We start from the raw sequence: 17992 nt of genomic DNA on the forward strand, positions 1-17992 counted from the left end.
TCCAAATAATACATTGTTCCTCTGTCCAGGTAACACGGGTTTTAGCCCAGTTTAGTCTTTTCAACCTTTGTTTGAGAGATAAAAGTGGCTTTTTTGTGGAATTCTAGATTTTAGGCCAAATTCCTGCAGTCTGCACCGAACAGTCCTTGCACTCAACTTCACGTTGCATTGCATCATTTCATCTTGTATAAAGGTAAAGGTAAAGGTTCCCCCGCACATGTGTGCTAGTTGTTTCCAACTCTAGGGGCCGGTGCTCATCTCCGTTTCAAAGCCGAAGAGCCAGCGCTTGTCCGAGGACGTCTCCGTGGTCATGTGGCCGGCATGACTAGACGCCAAAGGCACACGAAACGCTGTTACCTTTCCACTGTAGTGTTCCCTATTTTTCTACTTGCATTTTTACGTGCTTTCGAACTGCTAGGTTGGCAGAAGCTGGGACGAGTAACAGGTGCTCACTCTTGTATACACCCAGATAATTTTCTTCCGTCTCATAGGCACAGTCTCTTAATTCTTCTATCATCACTTGCTGTTGTGTACCTTTTCCTGCCTTTACCACTGTGGTTTTGTAGTGACTGAGTCTCCTTATAACTCTTCAAAACCTTAGAAATGCCACCTTTGGTTAAGTTTCCACCAATTTTTCTTCTAATTTCTTTAGAACTGTAGCTTGTTCACAATAATACTATTTTATATCACTTTCTGGCCGACTAGTCAACCCTTTGCGCCATTACTTTAATTTTATTACGTTTTACAAGCTCACTAAAGGAAAGAACACAAAAAACCCAACCAACTTGATAAATGATCACATAACACACTGGCAAATGTCCTCCTCTCAGCTTCAATACATGACATCAATAACTGAATCCTACTGTGATCTGATTGGCTCATTGACAAAACAAGATGAGACCTGATTGGCTCTCTAAGCGCTCATGCTCATTGGATACAATCAGATGAAGGAAAGCTACCTGATATCAACCTAAGCAAGTTGTGCTACCTTTTTCTGGTTATTTGGCTATCACTTTTCATAGAATACAGATAATGGAACATCTTTGTTGCATTACATTCTTGATTAAATTATCTTTCCAATGACATATAATTTTATGGTACTACTCCCAAAAAAAGTGTTATTAGCCATCAAACCGCAGATGTACACTTTTCCCAAAAGGTTTCCACAATTTTGGCTACTACTGTATACCATTTCAGAGAAGTGACTGTCTAGTCTCTTCTTAAAAACCTCCAGTGATGGAGCGCCCATGATTTCTGAAGGCAAGCTGTTCCACTGGTTAATTATCCTCATTGTCAGGAAGTTCCTCCTTAATTCCAGGTTGCTTCTGTCTGGTCAGTTTCCAACCATTGTTTCTTGTCCTGCCCCTCTTCTTCGTGGCTGTTATGTATGCAGGCACCTGCATAGCAACAGCCACCAGGGGGCGTTGGCCTGAACGGTTTTGGTGGGAAACCCAGTTTCGGCGGGAAACCTAGGGCCAACCCCATTGGCTGTCAGCTTACCTGGCTAGGTATTTAAGGAGGCCAGGTAACCCTCATCCGCCAGTTCACTACCTCCTTCCAATAAAGAGCTGAACTCACACACCAGCTGGCGTCTCTTCCTTGCGTCAGACCCACTACACAACAGTGGCAGCCCCTCAGATACTGGAATATTGCTATCATGTCACCCCTATTTCTTCTTTTCTTTAAACTAGCAGGGGGGGGCTGGCTAACATCTGTTAAAAATTACTATGGGTAATTTCCAGTTTAGTTTGCATCCAGCACACACTTAATCAGAGCAAGTCCATTCAGTTCAGCTATGAATAATATAACTTGATGTATTCATTTTAAAAAATAGCTATCTGGAAGAAACAGGACAATAGGCAGATAAAAGCAGGGAGACAAAAAACATGAAAAAGCAAGAATTTATATTGTTTGGTGTTTCACAACCTTGGCAACTTGAAGAGATCTGGACTTCCAACTCCCAGAATTCTCAAGCCAACAAAAGCCTTATCTAACAAAATGAAATTCTGTATTTAAGCAAGAAAAACCAAATCCACAGATATACAGTAGTATAGGTGGAACCTGGTTCAATACCATAGTAGTAATTGTGAGAGGGACCTTGGAGGTCTTCTGGTAGACAGTCACTTAAATCTGAGCCAGCAGTGTGCTGTAGCTGTCAAAAAAGCCAACGCAGTTCTAGGCTGCATTAACAGATGGACAGAATCAAGATCATGTGAAGTGTTAATACCACTTTAATGCCTTTGTAAGACCACACTTGGAATGCTGCATCCAGGTTTGGTTGCCGCGATGTAAAAAAGATGTTGAAACTCTAGAAAGAGTTCAGAGAAGAACAACAAAGATGATTAGGAGACTGGAAGCTAAAACATATGAAGAATGGTTGCTGGAATTGGATATGTTTAGTTTAATTAAAAGAAGGATTAGAGGAGACATGTTAGCAGGGTTCCAATATCCAGTGCTTTTTTGTAAAAGAAAAAGGTGCCGGAACTCACACATGTCATACAACCCGCCTTGCCTACTTTACAAGGTTCCATCCAAAAAAGGTGCCGGAACTCCGTTCTGGGCGTTCTATGAGAAAAAAAGCCCTGCCAATATCTCAGGAGTTGCCACAAAGAGAGGGAGTTGGGCTATTCTCCAAGGCGCCCGAAGGCGGTACAAGAAACAATGGATGGAAACTGATCAAAGAGAGAAGCTACCTAGAACTAAGGAGAAATTTCCTGTTAGAACAGTTAATCAGTGGAACAACTTGCCTCTAGAAGTTGTGGATGCTCCATCCACTGGGAATTTTCAAAAGGAGATTGGACAACTATTTGTCAGAAATGGTATAAGGTTTCCTGCCTGGGCAGGAAAAGATCTAAAAGATCTCCAAGGTCCCTTCCTATTCTCTTATTCTGTTGCTCTTAAATTTGTCAAAGTTGAGAAACATTAGTCTAATAACTATATCAATATGGACATAATTTTCCAAAGCCGCTGTGGGTAACCATCATTGATTGAAGAATTACGTCCCATGAAATTGGTGTCATCTCTTAGCAATAAGAGTTTTTTTCCAGAAAGGTCCATCTGTACCCATCTGTCTCCCAAGTTTTTCAATGAGCACTGGATCATTAGCATGTTGTTGTTGTTAGCTGCGAAGTCGTGTCCGACCCATCGCGACCCTATGGACAACATTCCTCCAGGCCTTCCTGTCCTCTACCATCTTCTGGAGTCCATTTAAGCTCACACCTACTGCTTCAGTGACTCCATCCAGCCACCTCATTCTCTGTCGTCCCCTTCTTCTATTGCCCTCGATCTTTCCCAGCATTAGGCTCTTCTCCAGTGAGTCCTTCCTTCTCATTAGGTGGCCAAAGTACTTGAGTTTTAGCTTCAGGATCTGGCCTTCTAAAGAGCAGTCAGGATTGATCTCCTCTAGGACTGACCGGTTTGATCGCCTTGCGGTCCAAGGGACTCGCAGGAGTCTTCTCCAGCACCACAGTTCAAAGGCCTCAATTCTTTGGCGCTCAGCCTTTCTTATGGTCCAACTTTCACTGCCATACGTTGCAACTGGGAAGACCATAGCCTTGACTATACGCACTTTTGTTGACAGGGTGATGTCTCTGCTTTTTAGTGTGCTGTCTAGATTTGCCATGGCTTTCCTCCCCAGGAGCAAGCGTCTTTTAATCATTAGCATGGAGAATGCCAAAGGGAGCCTTTGATTATTCCAGTTTTAACCATTTATATACATGCCAATAGCAAAATATTGCTAAGTACATTGATTTGTGCTTAGATTGTAAGCCGCCCTGAGTCTTCGGAGAAGGGCAGGATATAAGTGGGATTAAAATAAAAAAATAAAAAAATAAATAAATAAAATAGAGATGGAAATTAGGACACCAGGTGATGCTTCTTATAGTATAGTACTGCCAGGGAACAATTTGGTGGGTGGCTGAGGAATTCTGGGAGTTGAAGTCCACACATCTTCAAGTTGCTACGATTGAGAAACCCTGGATAAAAGTTAGCTTATTACTATTTTAGGTATTTTTTGTTTTATTGGGATACTTATGATTCTTGTTAAGTTCTAAATAAAGAATTGAATGTTATTACTGTTCTCCAAATGAGTTTCATCTTACAACTGTAACATTACACATCTGTCTCAGGACATAGAAAAGAAGTAGGCAAATGTTTTAGACTGGTTCATTTGAAATATTGAAAGAACACTTTCAAAAAAATGTTACTCGTGGCTGGCATGCCATCCATTGCTACTGGTTAATTATGCCCTCTCTTGTTCTCTAGAATTTCTCTAAAAATTCCAATCCCATCTCCCTGCTCTAAAACAAAGCAGCCCAAGGCACAGATTTTCCAAGTCATAGCTTTTCCTATTGGCAGAAAGAAATTCCAGCAGTCACAGCATTTATCATGCTATAAAACTGTGATGTAACCAGAATGCCGCAACAAACCGCATCAAGGAGTAATTATATGTGGCAGCAGCCCAAAAATCCAATGCAATCCTAGGTTGCTTTAACAGAGGGATAGAATCAAGATCACATGAAGCAAAGCTACCACTTTATAAAGACCAATACCAAAAAAAAAGATGTTCAGGATACAGATAGTCCTCGACTTACGGCCACAATTGAGCAACACAATTTGTGTTGCTAAATGAAACATTTGTTAAGGGAGTTTTGCCTCATTTCACAACTTTTCTTGCCATGGTTGTTAAATGAATCGCAGCAATTATTAAGTTACGGACTTCCCCCCTGACTTTACTTGCCGGAAGGTTGCAACAGGTGTTGACAGGACCCTTAAGACACAGTAGCTGTTACAAATAGGAGTCAGCTGCCAAGTGTCTGAATTTTGATCATGTGACCATGGGGATGCTGCAATGGTCGTAAGCAGTGCCTTTTTTTGTAAAAGAAAAAGGTGCCGGAACTCACACAGGTCATACAGCCCACCTTGCCTACCCTACAAGGTTCCATCCAAAAAAGGTGCCGGAACTCCGTTCTGAGCGTTCTATGAGAAAAAAAGCCCTGGTTGTAAGTGTGAAAAAATGGTCATAAGCCACTTTCTTCCCCAGTGGTGGTGTAACTTTGAACAATCACTAAATGAACTGTGGGTAAATCGAGGACTACCTGTATTATAGAAGCAGAAGTGGGTGTGGGAAGGCAGGTTGCAGTGGATGTTTGGAGGTTCAGCTTTTATTGGGGCAAGGAAATGGTCCTCTTTAAAGGGAGGAGATCTGGAAGGAGGGACCTGGCGTAACTTGGGATGGTGGTGGAAGGAACAGAGCCAAATCCAGTGTGAGCTGCTTAAGGTGTGGCAGTCCTGAGAAGATCTGCCTTAGGAGAGGTGGGTCTTGAAGTCATAAGGAGTGGAAGGTAAAAACATTGCGCTACTCATGGAACTAAATATTCTGCTTTATCTTCTTTTCCTTCCCTTTCCATCTTTTTCTTCCATCTTTTTAGACTTGTGGTTTTACTATCCTCTACCTTGTTTTGAGGTTGTTTACATGCTTAAAAAGGTAAAGGTTCCCCTGCACATGCGTGCTAGTCGTTTCCAACTCTAGGGGCCGGTGCTCATCTCCGTTTCAAAGCCGAAGAGCCAGCGCTTGTCCGAGGACGTCTCCGTGGTCATGTGGCCGGCATGACTAGACGCCAAAGGCGCACGGAACGCTGTTACCTTCCCACCGTAGTGGTCCCTATTTTTCTACTTGCATTTTTATGTGCTTTCGAACTGCTAGGTTGGCAGAAGCTGGGACGAGTAACAGGCGCTCACTCTGTTACGCGGCACTCGGGATTCGACCCGCCAAACTGCCGACCTTCTGATCGACAAGCTCAGCGTCCTAACCCACTGAGCCACCGCGTCCCTTACTTTACATGCTTACCTATTCATAAATAGGGATAAGTAAAGTTAGACAGAGGACAGAAGACATACGAAATAGGAAGCCAAATAAAGTACTGAGCTGTGAAAAACGCTATCAGAACAGATGTCGGCTAAATCTACTTTATACCAACACCATTTACTGAATCTCCCCATACCTTTCTCTTCTTGAAATATCATCCTTGTCCACAGTCTAATTTATTTATTCTTTGACAAGGAAACGTGGCTAACGAATCCAAATTTTTCAAGGTATAAACCAGAGGTAGGCAACCTTGGCTCTTTTATGACTCAAGGACTTCAAATCCCAGAATTCCTGAGCCAGCCAGAATTCCTGAGTTGAAGTCCAGAGTCATAAAAGAGCCAAGGTTGCCTGTTGTTGTTAGTTGCGAAGTTGTGTCCGACTCATCGCGACCCCATGGACAACGTTCCTCCAGGCCTTCCTGTCCTCCACCATCTTCTGGAGTCCATTTAAGCTCACACCTACTGCTTCAGTGACTCCATCCAGCCACCTCATTCTCTGTCGTCCCTTTCTTCTATTGCCCTCGATCTTTCCCAGCATTAGGCTCTTCTCCAGTGAGTCCTTCCTTCTCGTTAGGTGGCCAAAGTATTTGAGTTTCAACTTCAGGATCTGGCCTTCTAAACAGCAGGCAGGGTTGACCTCCTCTAGGACTGACCGGTTTGAACGCCTTGCAGTCCAAGGGACTCGCAGGAGTCTTCTCCAGCACCATAGTTCAAAGGCCTCAATTCTTTGGCGCTCAGCCTTTCTTATGGTCCAACTTTCACAGCGATACATTGCAACTGGGAAGACCATAGCCTTCACTATACGCACTTTTGTTGACAGGGTGATGTCTCTGCTTTTTAGTGTGCTGTCTAGATTTGCCATGGTTTTCCTCCATGGTGATAAGGACATCATTTTTGGTATTAGTTCTATAAGGTGCTGTAGGGCTTCATAGAACCGGTCAATTTCATCCTCTTCAGCACCAGTGGTTGGGGCATAGACTTGGACTACTGTGATATTGAATGGTTTGCCTTGGATTCGAACTGAGATCATTCTGTCATTTTGGGGGATTGTATCCCAGTATTGCTTTTCCTACTCTTTTATTGACTATGAAGGCTACTCCATTTCTTCTGAGGGATTCTTGCCCGCAGTAGTATACCTGATGGTCATCTGATTCCTAAGATGTCGATGTTCAGTCTTGTCATCTCTTGTTTGACCACGTCCATCTTTCCTTGATTCATGGATCTTACATTCCAGATTCCTATGAATAAAAAAATCTTTACAGCATTGAACTTTCCTTTCACCACCAGATACATCCACAGCTGAGCGTCCTTTCGGCTTTGGCCCAGTCACGTCATTCTTTCTGGCGCTACTAGTACTAGCCCTCTGCTCTTCCCCAGTAGCATATTGGACACCTTCCGACCTGAGGGGCTCATCTTGCAGCGTCATATCTTTTTGCCATTTGGTACTGTCCATAGGGTTTTCATGGCAAAGATACTGGAGTGGGTTGCCATTTCCTTCTCCAGTGGATCACGTTTTGTCAGAACTCTCTGCTATGACCTGTCCGTCTTGGGTGGCCCTGCACAGCATAGCTCATAGCTTCATTGAATTACGGAAGCTCCTTCGCCACGACAAGGCAGTAATCCATGAAGGGGTTCATAAATAGGGATAAGTAAAGTTGGACAGAAGAATACGAAATAGGAAGCCAAATAAAGTACTGAGCTGTGAAAAACGCTATCAGAACAGATGTCGGCTAAATCTACTTTATACCAACACCATTTACTGAATCTCCCCATACCTTTCTCTTCTTGAAATATCATCCTTGTCCACAGTCTAATTTATTTATTCTTTGACAAGGAAAAGTGGCTAACGAATCTGAATTTTTCAAGGTATAAACCAGGGGTAGGCAACCTTGGCTCTTTTATGACTCATTGATTTCAACTCCCAGAATTCCTGAACCAGCTACGGTGGCTCAGGAATTCTGGAAGTTGAAGTCCAGAGTTATAAAAGAGCCAAGGTTGCCTACCCCTGGTATAAACCTTATCCTCTCATTATTTGCAAAGCAGGTATGCAGAGAGAGCAGGAGATAGTTTAAGAAACTGTAAAAAGCTCCTTACCAAAATGTCTATGTCGAAATATCAGTAGAATTTGTGAAACTAAGCCCACTGCATCTGCGAATGAGAAATAAACATAAATGGTTTCCTGAAACGCACTAGAACAAATAAAACACTGTCATGTAGAGAAAAGCAATCTGTAATAATAATAATAATAATAATAATAATAATAATAATAATAATAATAATAATAATAAGAAGAAGAAGAAGAAGAAGAAGAAGAAGTAGTAGTTGGAAGGGACCTTAAAGGTCATCTAGTCCAACCCCCTGCTCAGGCAGGAAACCTTATACCATTTCAGGCAAATGGCTGTCCAGTCTCTTCTTAAAAACCTCCAGTGTTGGAGCATTCACCACCTCTGGAGGCAGGTTGTTCCACTGGTTAATTGTTCTAACTGTCAGGAAGTTTCTCCTTAGTTCTAGGTTGCTTCTCTCCTTGATTAGTTTCCATCCGTTGCTTCTTGTCCTGCTTTCAGGTGCTTTGGAGAATAGCTTGACTCCCTCTTCTTTGTGGCAGCCCCTGAGATATTGGGACACTGCTAACATGTCCCCCCTCGTCCTTCTCTTCATTAGACTAGACATTCCCAATTCCAGCAACCGTTCCTTATAGTTTTAGTCTCCAGTCCTCTAATCATCTTTGTTGCTCTTCTCTGTACTCGTTCTAGAGTCTCAACATCTTTTTTACATCCTGGTGACCAAAACTGGATGAAGTGTTCCAAGTGTGGCCTTACCAAGGCATTGTAAAGTGGTATTAGTACTTCACGTGATCTTGATTCTATCCCTCTGTTAATGCAGCCTAGCACTGTGTTGGCTTTTTTGGCAGCTGCAGCACACTGCTGGCTCATATTGAAGTGATTGTCTACTAAGACTCCGAGATCCCTCTCACAGTTACTACTATTGAGCAAGGTACCACCTATACTATACCTGTGCATTTGATTTTTCCTGCCTAAATGTAGAACCTTACTTTTTTCACCGTTGAATTTCATTTTGTTAGATAGTGCCCAGTGTTTGAGTCTATGTCCGCAATTTTCTGTCTCTTCTTTCCTTAACACAGCTTAGGGCAGGGGTAAGGGAACCTTGGCTTCTTTGATGACTTGTGGACTTCAATACCCAGAATTCCTGAACCAGCCATGCTGACTCAGGAATTCTGGGAGTTGAAGTCCACGAGTCCATAAAAGAGCCAAGGTTCCCTACCCCTGGTTTAGGGCATTGGCAGCTTCTGTTGAACGGTTAGGGGACGTTTCAGAGGTGACAATCCCTGCCCCCGGCAAGGCTATTTCGCAATTCACCCTGGAAAAACCACAGCTTGGGCCCTTGGCTAAATCAAAGCTGCCTTCAGATCTTGCAGCAAGGATGGCGCTTCCTAGAGCAGGGGGTCTTCAAACTCGGCCCTTTCATGACTCGTGGACTTCAACTCCCAGAATTCCTCAGCCAGGCATGCCTGGCTGAGGAATTCTGGGAGTTGAAGTCCACAAATCGTAAAAGGGCCAGGTTTGAAGAGCCCTGTCCTAGACTGAGGGTCGATCTAGCGAAGCATCTGATCCACCCCGGCTTGCGGGATCCTCCTGTACCCAAGCCGGGCATCCTCGCCCGGAAGAAAGCCCCGCTGAACCCGGCGACGGAAAGGTCTTGACGGGGCTCTCGGGCGTGTCCGCCTGTAAACGTCGAGCTCCCGACATCCCGTGTCTCCCTCCCTCCCTCCTCCGTCTTTTCGGACCCGGACGAAAATGGACCCCTTGGAACGGGGGAGGGGGTGATGGCGGGTGGGAGGAAGCGTCGCGGGATGAATGAAAAGCGAGCGAGCGAGCGAAGGAATGAATGAATGAACGAAGAGCCCGGAGGAGGCGGAGGGAGGAGCGCAGCACCCGCAGGAACAGCCGCGGGCCGGAGGGGAGGGGGAGAAGCGCGAGAGAGCGCGAGCCGCTGGTCACGGTGGGGGGGTGGGGACAAACGAGGAGGAGGAAGGAGCCGCCGCCGCTATTGGCGGCCGGGGCTGCCCGTCAGAGCCCCCCCCTCCACTTCCTGCCGCTCGGCGGAGCCCCCCCCCCCGAGGAAGTGGCCCACGCCGGCTGAGGCCACCGCCGCCCAAGCTGGAGCATCTAAGCCCGCCCCGCCGCTCTGCGCTCCCGGCTTCTTCCTCGGCGCATCTCTCCGAAGCCGGCTCCGCCATGGCCTGGCTCTGGAAGCGCGGGGGGTGAGCGGACAAGGGGGCCGATAAGGAGCCCCGACGCCGGCTTTCCCCCTCTTTCCCCCCCCGCCAAAAAAAAGCGGGGCACGCAGAGCCAGGTAAGTAAAAGCGGGGTGGGGGGGTGGGTTGGAGCGGCGGGTTTGGACTTCATTTCCCATCATTCCCTAAGCATGGGATGATGGTGGGCGGATGGGAAATCAGAAGGGAGGTTTTACTGGCGTGGGGAGTTAGGCTGGATTGCCAGTCCAGCAATTGGATGTTTCTAGACTCCGGAATTGGATCGCCCTATGTCCTCTTCTCCATCCACCCCGCCTCGCCGCCTGGGATCTTAAGCCGTACGTTTTTTGCACGCTCTCTGCCTGGATCAAGGGATAGTAAGTCGGCAGCGCTGCGTTTGTGCTAACCCCCCCCTCCCCGTCCACTCAGTTGTGTATTTCTGGGGGTTCCAAGGCAGGGGTCTTCAAACTTGGGCCCTTTTATGACTTGTGGACTTCAACTCCCAGAATCCCTCAGCCAAACATGCTGGCTGAGGAATTCTGGGAAGTTGAAGTCCACGAGTCATAAAAGGGCCAAGTTTGAAGACCCCTGTTCCAAGGCCTGCTGCTCTCCCCTCCCCCCCCCCGTCCCCTTTTTCAGGGAAGAGATCTGGGTCAGTCGCTGGGAGGATACAGGTAGTCCTCGACTTACGGCCACAGTTGAGCAACCACAATTTGTGTTGCTAAATGAAACATTGGTTAAGTGAGCTTTGCCTCATTTCACAACTTTCCTGGCCACGGTTGTTAAATGAATCGCAGCAGCTGTTGAGTTAGTAATACCGTTGTTAAGTGAATCTGGACTTCCCCTTTGGCTTTACTTGCCGGAAAGGTCGCAAAGGGTGTTGACAGGACCCTTAAGACACAGCAGCGGTTACAAATAGGAGTCAGCTGCCAAGTGTCTGAATTTTGATCACGTGACCATGGGGATGCTGCAGTGGCCGTAAGTGTGAAAAAATGGTCATAAGCCGCTTTCCCCCCCAGTGGTGGTGTAACTTTGAACAATCACTAAATGAACTGTGGGTAAATCGAGGACTACCTGTATTATAGAAGCAGAAGTGGGTGTGGGAAGGCAGGTTGCAATGGATGTTTGGAGGTTAAGCTTTTATTGGGGCAAGGAAATGGTCCTCTTTAAAGGGGGGAGATCTGGAAGGAGGAACCTGGTGTGACTTGGGATGGTGGTGGAAGGAACAGAGCCAAGTCCAGTGTGAGCTGCTTAAGGTGTGGCAGTCCTGAGAAGATCTGCCTTAGGAGAGGTGGGTCTTGAAGTCATAAGGAGTGGAAATTAAAAAAAGGGGGTGGGAGAATTGGGGGGTGGTCTGTGAAATACAGTCATATGAATTGGGAGGCAAGAAAAGTGTCAAAGTGGGATTCTGGCAAATTAGGATGATATAATGCCATAGACAGGAAAACCTGGAAAATAACATTTACATAATGTTCAAGTGAGTTCTTGCAGTTGTGGTAGAAGGAGTTTAGTGGATTAATTATGAAAAGATGAGCATCCCTTGAATGTATTTGAGATAGGCAAGTACTGTGCTTCTAGCTTTGTTCAAAGCTTACTAATGGCCTTTGGTTTTCTTAAGTGGTTTCTCTTTCCCTTTAATAGTGGTCCTGAGCAACCAAGTGCCATGAATTCTTATCTCAATCATTCTTGCAACAGCCTTACTGGCATGGCATTGATCAACCCCATTTTACCAACCATGAAAATCCTATTTGGAAGACCAATTTGTCTTGGTTTAACTGGGATGAAAACCTAAGGCTCTTGAATTTCGACAGACATGTCTATCTAATAAGGAAGACTTTGGAACCCTATTGGGTAGTGATTAGATAGGCCTGGAAAGATGGAGTGTTGTGTGGTTCTGAAATTAAAGCAGTGTGCATGGGCTTCGCTGTACTACTTTGGAGTCTCATGCAATATCCAGCGTTAGAAGGGATAATTGGTTTTTAAAAAAAGGTAAAAGGTAAAGGTTCCCGCGCACATGCGTGCTAATCGTTTCTGACTCTAGGGGCTGGTGCTCATCTCCGTTTCAAAGCCGAAGAGCCAGCGCTTGTCCGAGGACGTCTCCGTGGTCATGTGGCCAGCAAGACTAGACGCCAAAGGCGCACGGAACACTGTTACCTTCCCACCGTAGTGGTCCCTATTTTTCTACTTGCATTTTTACGTGCTTTCGAACTGCTAGGTTGGCAGAAGCTGGGACGAGTAACAGGCGCTCACTCTGTTACGCGGCACTCGGGATTCGACCCGCCAAACTGCCGAACTTCTGATCGACAAGCTCAGCGTCCTAACCCACTGAGCCACTGCGTCCCTTAAAAACAAACAAGCAAACAAAAAAAAAACCTCCTAGTAAAAATATCCATAGCAATCATGGGGATGTAGTAAGAATACTCTTATAACAAGAAAGTAATAAGAGCCCTCTTATTAGTTACATGCCACTTTTGGGGGAATTTGAAATATTTTGTTTTTGTGTTTCAGCCACTTTTACAAGATCCTTGCTAGACAGATCAGGATTACTACAAAAGTCTTTAGATGGGGGAATCTGCTAGCTCAAGGCTACTAGCTCAAGGATTGCTCAAGACTGCTTCTGAATAGGAATGTAAGATTTTTACACATGAATAAGAGTGTTGCAAGACTTGAATTAAGGCCCCCCTGGATTTCGCCCGTGACCTAATGAGCTAGATGTCTTTCAGAGATGAGAAAGATAGCTGGACAGCCAATTTGGTACAAGGGTTAGGACAGCAGGCTAGAAATTGGGAGTCCATGAGTTCTAGCCTCCTCTGAGGCACAGAGTCAGTTGGATGACCTTGCGCTAAATCAGACATGTCAAACACAGGGGCCGGATCCGGCCCGTGAAGTGGTTTCATGTGGCCCGCGAAGCCATCCTGGAAACAGTGAGGGAACAGCCCCCACTGCCTTGGCCCTGGCCCAGAGACCCTCCTTCTGCCAGAGACCCTCAGATCTGTCCCACTCCTGCCCAAGCCCCCATAGGCACCCTTGATGGGAACCATGTAGAGCTGGCCACGCCCACCCAGTAAGCCATATGCACTCTAGCCACGCCCACCCAGTAGGCCACGCCCACCCTGGCCATACCCACCCGGCCCCCTGAGGGCAACCGCAATGCTGATGCGGCCCTCAATGAAATTGAGTTTGACACCCCTGAGCTAAATCATTCTTAGCCCCCAGGAAGAAGGCGGCAATAGCAAACTACTTCCGAAAGCGTTGCCAAGAAAACTGCAGGGACTTGTCGAGGAAGTTGATAGGAGTCAACACTGACTCAAAGGCACTGGAAAAAAAAATCTAGATGGGTGATACAGAACAGAAAGCCTGTCTGGACCAGTGTTTCCCAATCGTGGCTGGCTGGGAAATTCTGGGAGTTGTCGTCGCCACCAGGTATGATTACAATTGAGCCCAAAATTTCTGTTGCTAAGTGAGATGTTTCCTAAGTGGGTTTTGCCCCGTTTTATGACCTTCCTTGTCACAGGGGTTAAGCAAATCATTGCAGGTAGGTGTTAGGTTAGCAACGTGGTTGTTAAGTGAATCTGGCCGCCCTATTGATTTCGCTTGTCAGAAGGCTGCCAAAAGGTGATCACATGACCCCGGGACACTGCAGCTGTCATAAACATGAGTCGGTTGCCAAGCATCTGAATTTTGATCACATGAGTATGGAGATGCTGCAGTGGTTGTAAGTATGAAAAATGGTCATAAACCACTTTTTTCAGTGCCATTGTAACTTTGAATGCTCACTAAATGAACTGTAAGTCGAGGACTACCTTTATACATGCCAGTGTTTGGAATATAAAGTTTTAAATGAGTACATATAATAATAGTAATATAATAGAGGAGTTGGAAGGGCCCTTGGAGGTCATCTAGTCCAACCCCTGTTCAGGCAGGAATCCCTATATACCATTTCAGACAAATGGCTGTCCAGTCTCTTCTTAAAAACTTCCAGTGTTGGAGCATTCACCACTTCTGGAGGCAGGTTGTTCCACTGGTTAATTGTTCTAACTGTTAGGAAATTAATTCCTCCTTATTTTTCTTTGCTTCTCTCCTTGATTAGTTTCCATCCGGTACTTCTTGTCCTGCCTTCAGGCGCTTTGGAGAATCGCTTGCCTCCCTCTCTCTTCTTTGTGGCAGCCCCTGAGATATTGGAACACTGCTATCACGTCACCTCCTAGTCCTTTTTCTCATTAAACTAGACAGGACCAATTCCTCTACTTACAACCAGTTGTTTAGTGACAGTGCCTTGCACTTACAATCATCACAGCATCCCATGGTCCATGTGATCTGAATTCAAGAGCATGGCAACCAGCACGTATTTACAAATAGTTGAAGCATCCTTGGGGTCACGTGATCACCATTTGAGACCTTCCTAGTTGGTTTCTGACAAGCAAAATCATTGGGGAAAGCTGGATTTGCTTAGCAACCACGTGATTCATTTAACAGCTGCAGTGATTTGCTTAACCATTATGGTTAAAAAAAGCTCATAAAATCGGGCAAGACTCATTTAACAATCACCTTGTTTAGCAATGGAAATTCTGTTCCCGATTGTCGTCGCCTGTCCTATAATGGCCTTGCTACTGCTCTTAGGTAGATAATGCTTAAATTTACTTTTCCTTTTGGTGTTGCTGTGGAAGGCCAACATAATATGGCATCTGTTGCACAGCAGTGGGGCAAGACCCCTTCGGCAAGTTTGCAAGATGATAATTTAAATTTGCACGGTTGAATATTATAACTTGCTCTAAATGCTATTCCCAATGCTATTCATGCATTATGAGTCATTTTTAATTCAGTTCTGATGAATAAACCATAATAGACAAGATTCTCACAGCATGTAATACTTAAAATAACCAGGTTTACCATTTTAAACCATAATGTGGCTTGCTTGCACATGGTTCAGTATGTGATTTATCATCATCATCATCATCTTTGGCCATTTGTCTATCCCAGGGGGCCCTTTTATGACTTGTGAACTTCAACTCCTGGCTGAGGAATTCTGGGAGTTGAAGTCCACAAGTCATAAAAGGGCCAAGTTTGAAGTCCCCTCGTCTATCCACTACAGGATGAAGGTCTTTTCCGCATGTTTCCAACCAATAGGGTCCTGAGCTCTCTTTTGCCAATTGGGCTGGCAATACTTGCTGATGTCGTCGCTCCATTTTGTTTTACGTCTTCTTTTATCAAGTGGGATGCATTCTATGACTGCCTTGGTCCACCTGCCATCAGTTCTTGCTGTGTGACCAGCCCATTTCCATTTCAATTCTTTCACTCTCTTCATGATATCGTATACTTTCCTTTGTTCTCTAATCCATGTGCGGATCTTTCTATCCGGTCTTGTGATGCCGAGCATGCATTTTTCCATGGCTCTTTGCGCCACTCGTAGCTTTTGTATCAATTGTGAGGCTAGTGTCCATGTTTCACTGGCATATGTTAGAGCAGGTAGCACACACCGGTGTGATTTATAAACCATTTTAGTACCCTGGTTTAATGTAGTCTGTTAGCTGAGCCAATCGTGGGTTTTAAAATTATGATTGAGCAAACTATAGCCCAGTATATTGTGTAATACACACTGTTAAGGAATTTAGTGTGCAGAGGTCTCCTTGTGCTACCAAAGAGTTGCACAGACAAGGAAGGGCACTGAGAGCAGTAAAAGTCACACACAGAAATACACTGAGTTCTAAAAGCAAAAAGTATTTTACTTTGAGGTGGTGTAAAAACAAAAATGCACAGTCAAAAATAAACAGTCCAAGTCATACACAATAGCAACAGTCCAAGGAGTAATCCAAATACAAAGTCTTCTTACCGGTCCAGAGGTCAATACACAGTTTAGGTGTACAACAGTAGTAAACCAACAGCAGAGCAAAAACAGTAACAGTAGAGATCAGTGAATTCAGAGAGAGAGAGAAGCTACGTTCCTAGCTTCCTCTTATGGCCATGAGAACACTTACACACCCATTGGCCAATTAACAACTTAAAGACATAGCATTATGGTTAATATATTTTCAACCCAACATTGTAGGCTAACACCATATGCCTAACATTCTCCCCTTTGGGTAGAATAATATATAACTCTTACAATCTTATGCACATTCTTTCACAATTAGCATTGTGTTTCACAGCACTTTGTACCTTCGTAAAATGGTCTGCAATATTTACATCAGATGGACAATACTCTAACTGTATTAATTTATCTTTGACACATTGTCTGACATTTAAATAACGAAGATCAGTATGTTTAGATCTTGTTCTTACTGCAGCATTATTAGCCATCTTTATCGCAGCTTGATTGTCCTCATACACAATGAATGGATCATTTACATTTAAACCCATATCTAACAATAATTGTTTGTACACTAGCAGTTCTGTACATAACACTGATAGACATGAAAATTCAGCCTCCATTGTAGATAAGCTTATGTGTTTTTGTCTAATAGACTTCCATCCAATTAAAGAATCACCCAACATTACAGCCAACCCTGAGGTAGATTTACGACTGTTTGAATCAGAGGCAAAACTCGCATCTGCATATGCAGTAAGGATTAACTCACGATTTGGCTCTAGATATAACGAGTAGTGAATAGTTTGCTTCAAATACCTTAATACTCGTTTAGCTGATTGCCAGTGTCTAACAGTTGGATTATTGTTGTACCTAGCTAATTGATTTACACAGTAAGAAATATCAGGTCTAGTCCAATTACTCAGATACATAAGACTTCCTATCAAAGATTGGTACATAGTCTTATCAAATACAGGACTCTCAACATTAGTGTCCTTAAAATCCATAGCCATCGGAGTTTTTGCTGGTTTACACATTTCCATATTGTATCTCTTTAATAACTGAGATATTTTACTGGCTTGTGACACCTTAAAACCCCTATTTGTTTTCACAATATCTAACCCCAAATAGTGGCTAATTTCTCCAAGATTTCTAATTGTGAATTTATTTTGCAATCTTGAAATGATAGTTTGTGCTTCTAACTCAGTTTTTGTTATTATTGCAATATCATCTGTGAATAATAAAAGAAAAGATAATGCTCCGTTGTGTTCTCTTCTAAACAAACAAGGATCAGCATTACTGGCTACAAAACCTAATGCACTTAACTCATTAACTAAACATTTATTCCACTCATAGCCTGATTGTTTCAATCCATAGAGGCTTTTCTTTAATTCCCAACAATCATGGTCTCTATCACTGGTCAATCCTGGTGGTATTCTTAAATAAATAGTATGTTGCAATGGAGCATGTAGATATGCAGTTTCAACATCTACATGGGTAACCATATATTGGTTTTTAGCCGCCCATACTAAAGCTGCTCTTAAAGTAGTTGCCCTTAGACTGGGTGCAAACACCTCGTCATAATCCTCAGTAGTTTGGGCAAAACCTTGTGCAACCAAACGTGCCTTATGGGTTACAGTCCCGTCTACACCCTTCTTTAACTTATATATCCATTTACAACCTATAGCTTGCTCACCAGGTGGCAGTTTTGCTTTCACATAAACCTTAAGATCCTGCAAAGAATTCAACTCCCTGTTCATTGCAGCTTTCCATGATGCCTGTTCCTTTTCAGGATACATCCTGATCTCATCATAGTTAGATGGCTCTACACTAACTTGACATACTATACTAGCTTCATAGCGATCAGGTGGATGTCTGATACGCATTGAACGCCAAGGAATTACAGGGCTTTGAGTTTCTGACTCCTTTCCTTCCTCTGATTCATTTTTTATCTCCCCTATCTCCTCTTCATCTTTCATATTTACAGGAGATGTATTATCATTACTAGTTACGTTATCAGAGGAGTCCTCAAACACTAGAGGATCAGTATT

General features: G+C 44.2%; 1 protein-coding gene across 1 annotated transcript in view; it reads left to right on the forward strand.

Moving 5' to 3' along the window:
* The first annotated feature begins 10083 nt into the window (after positions 1–10083).
* The window catches only part of AGPAT1 (1-acylglycerol-3-phosphate O-acyltransferase 1), a 66036-nt gene continuing 58127 nt past the window's right edge, over positions 10084–17992 (forward strand). The window contains exon 1 of the mRNA XM_081321572.1: positions 10084–10239. The gene's annotated coding sequence lies outside the window, so the exon portion shown is untranslated. The remainder of the gene's footprint in view (positions 10240–17992) is intronic.

This window comes from Vipera berus (assembly GCF_964194415.1).
Source record: "Vipera berus genome assembly, chromosome: 2".
Taxonomy (NCBI): Eukaryota; Metazoa; Chordata; class Lepidosauria; order Squamata; family Viperidae; genus Vipera; species Vipera berus.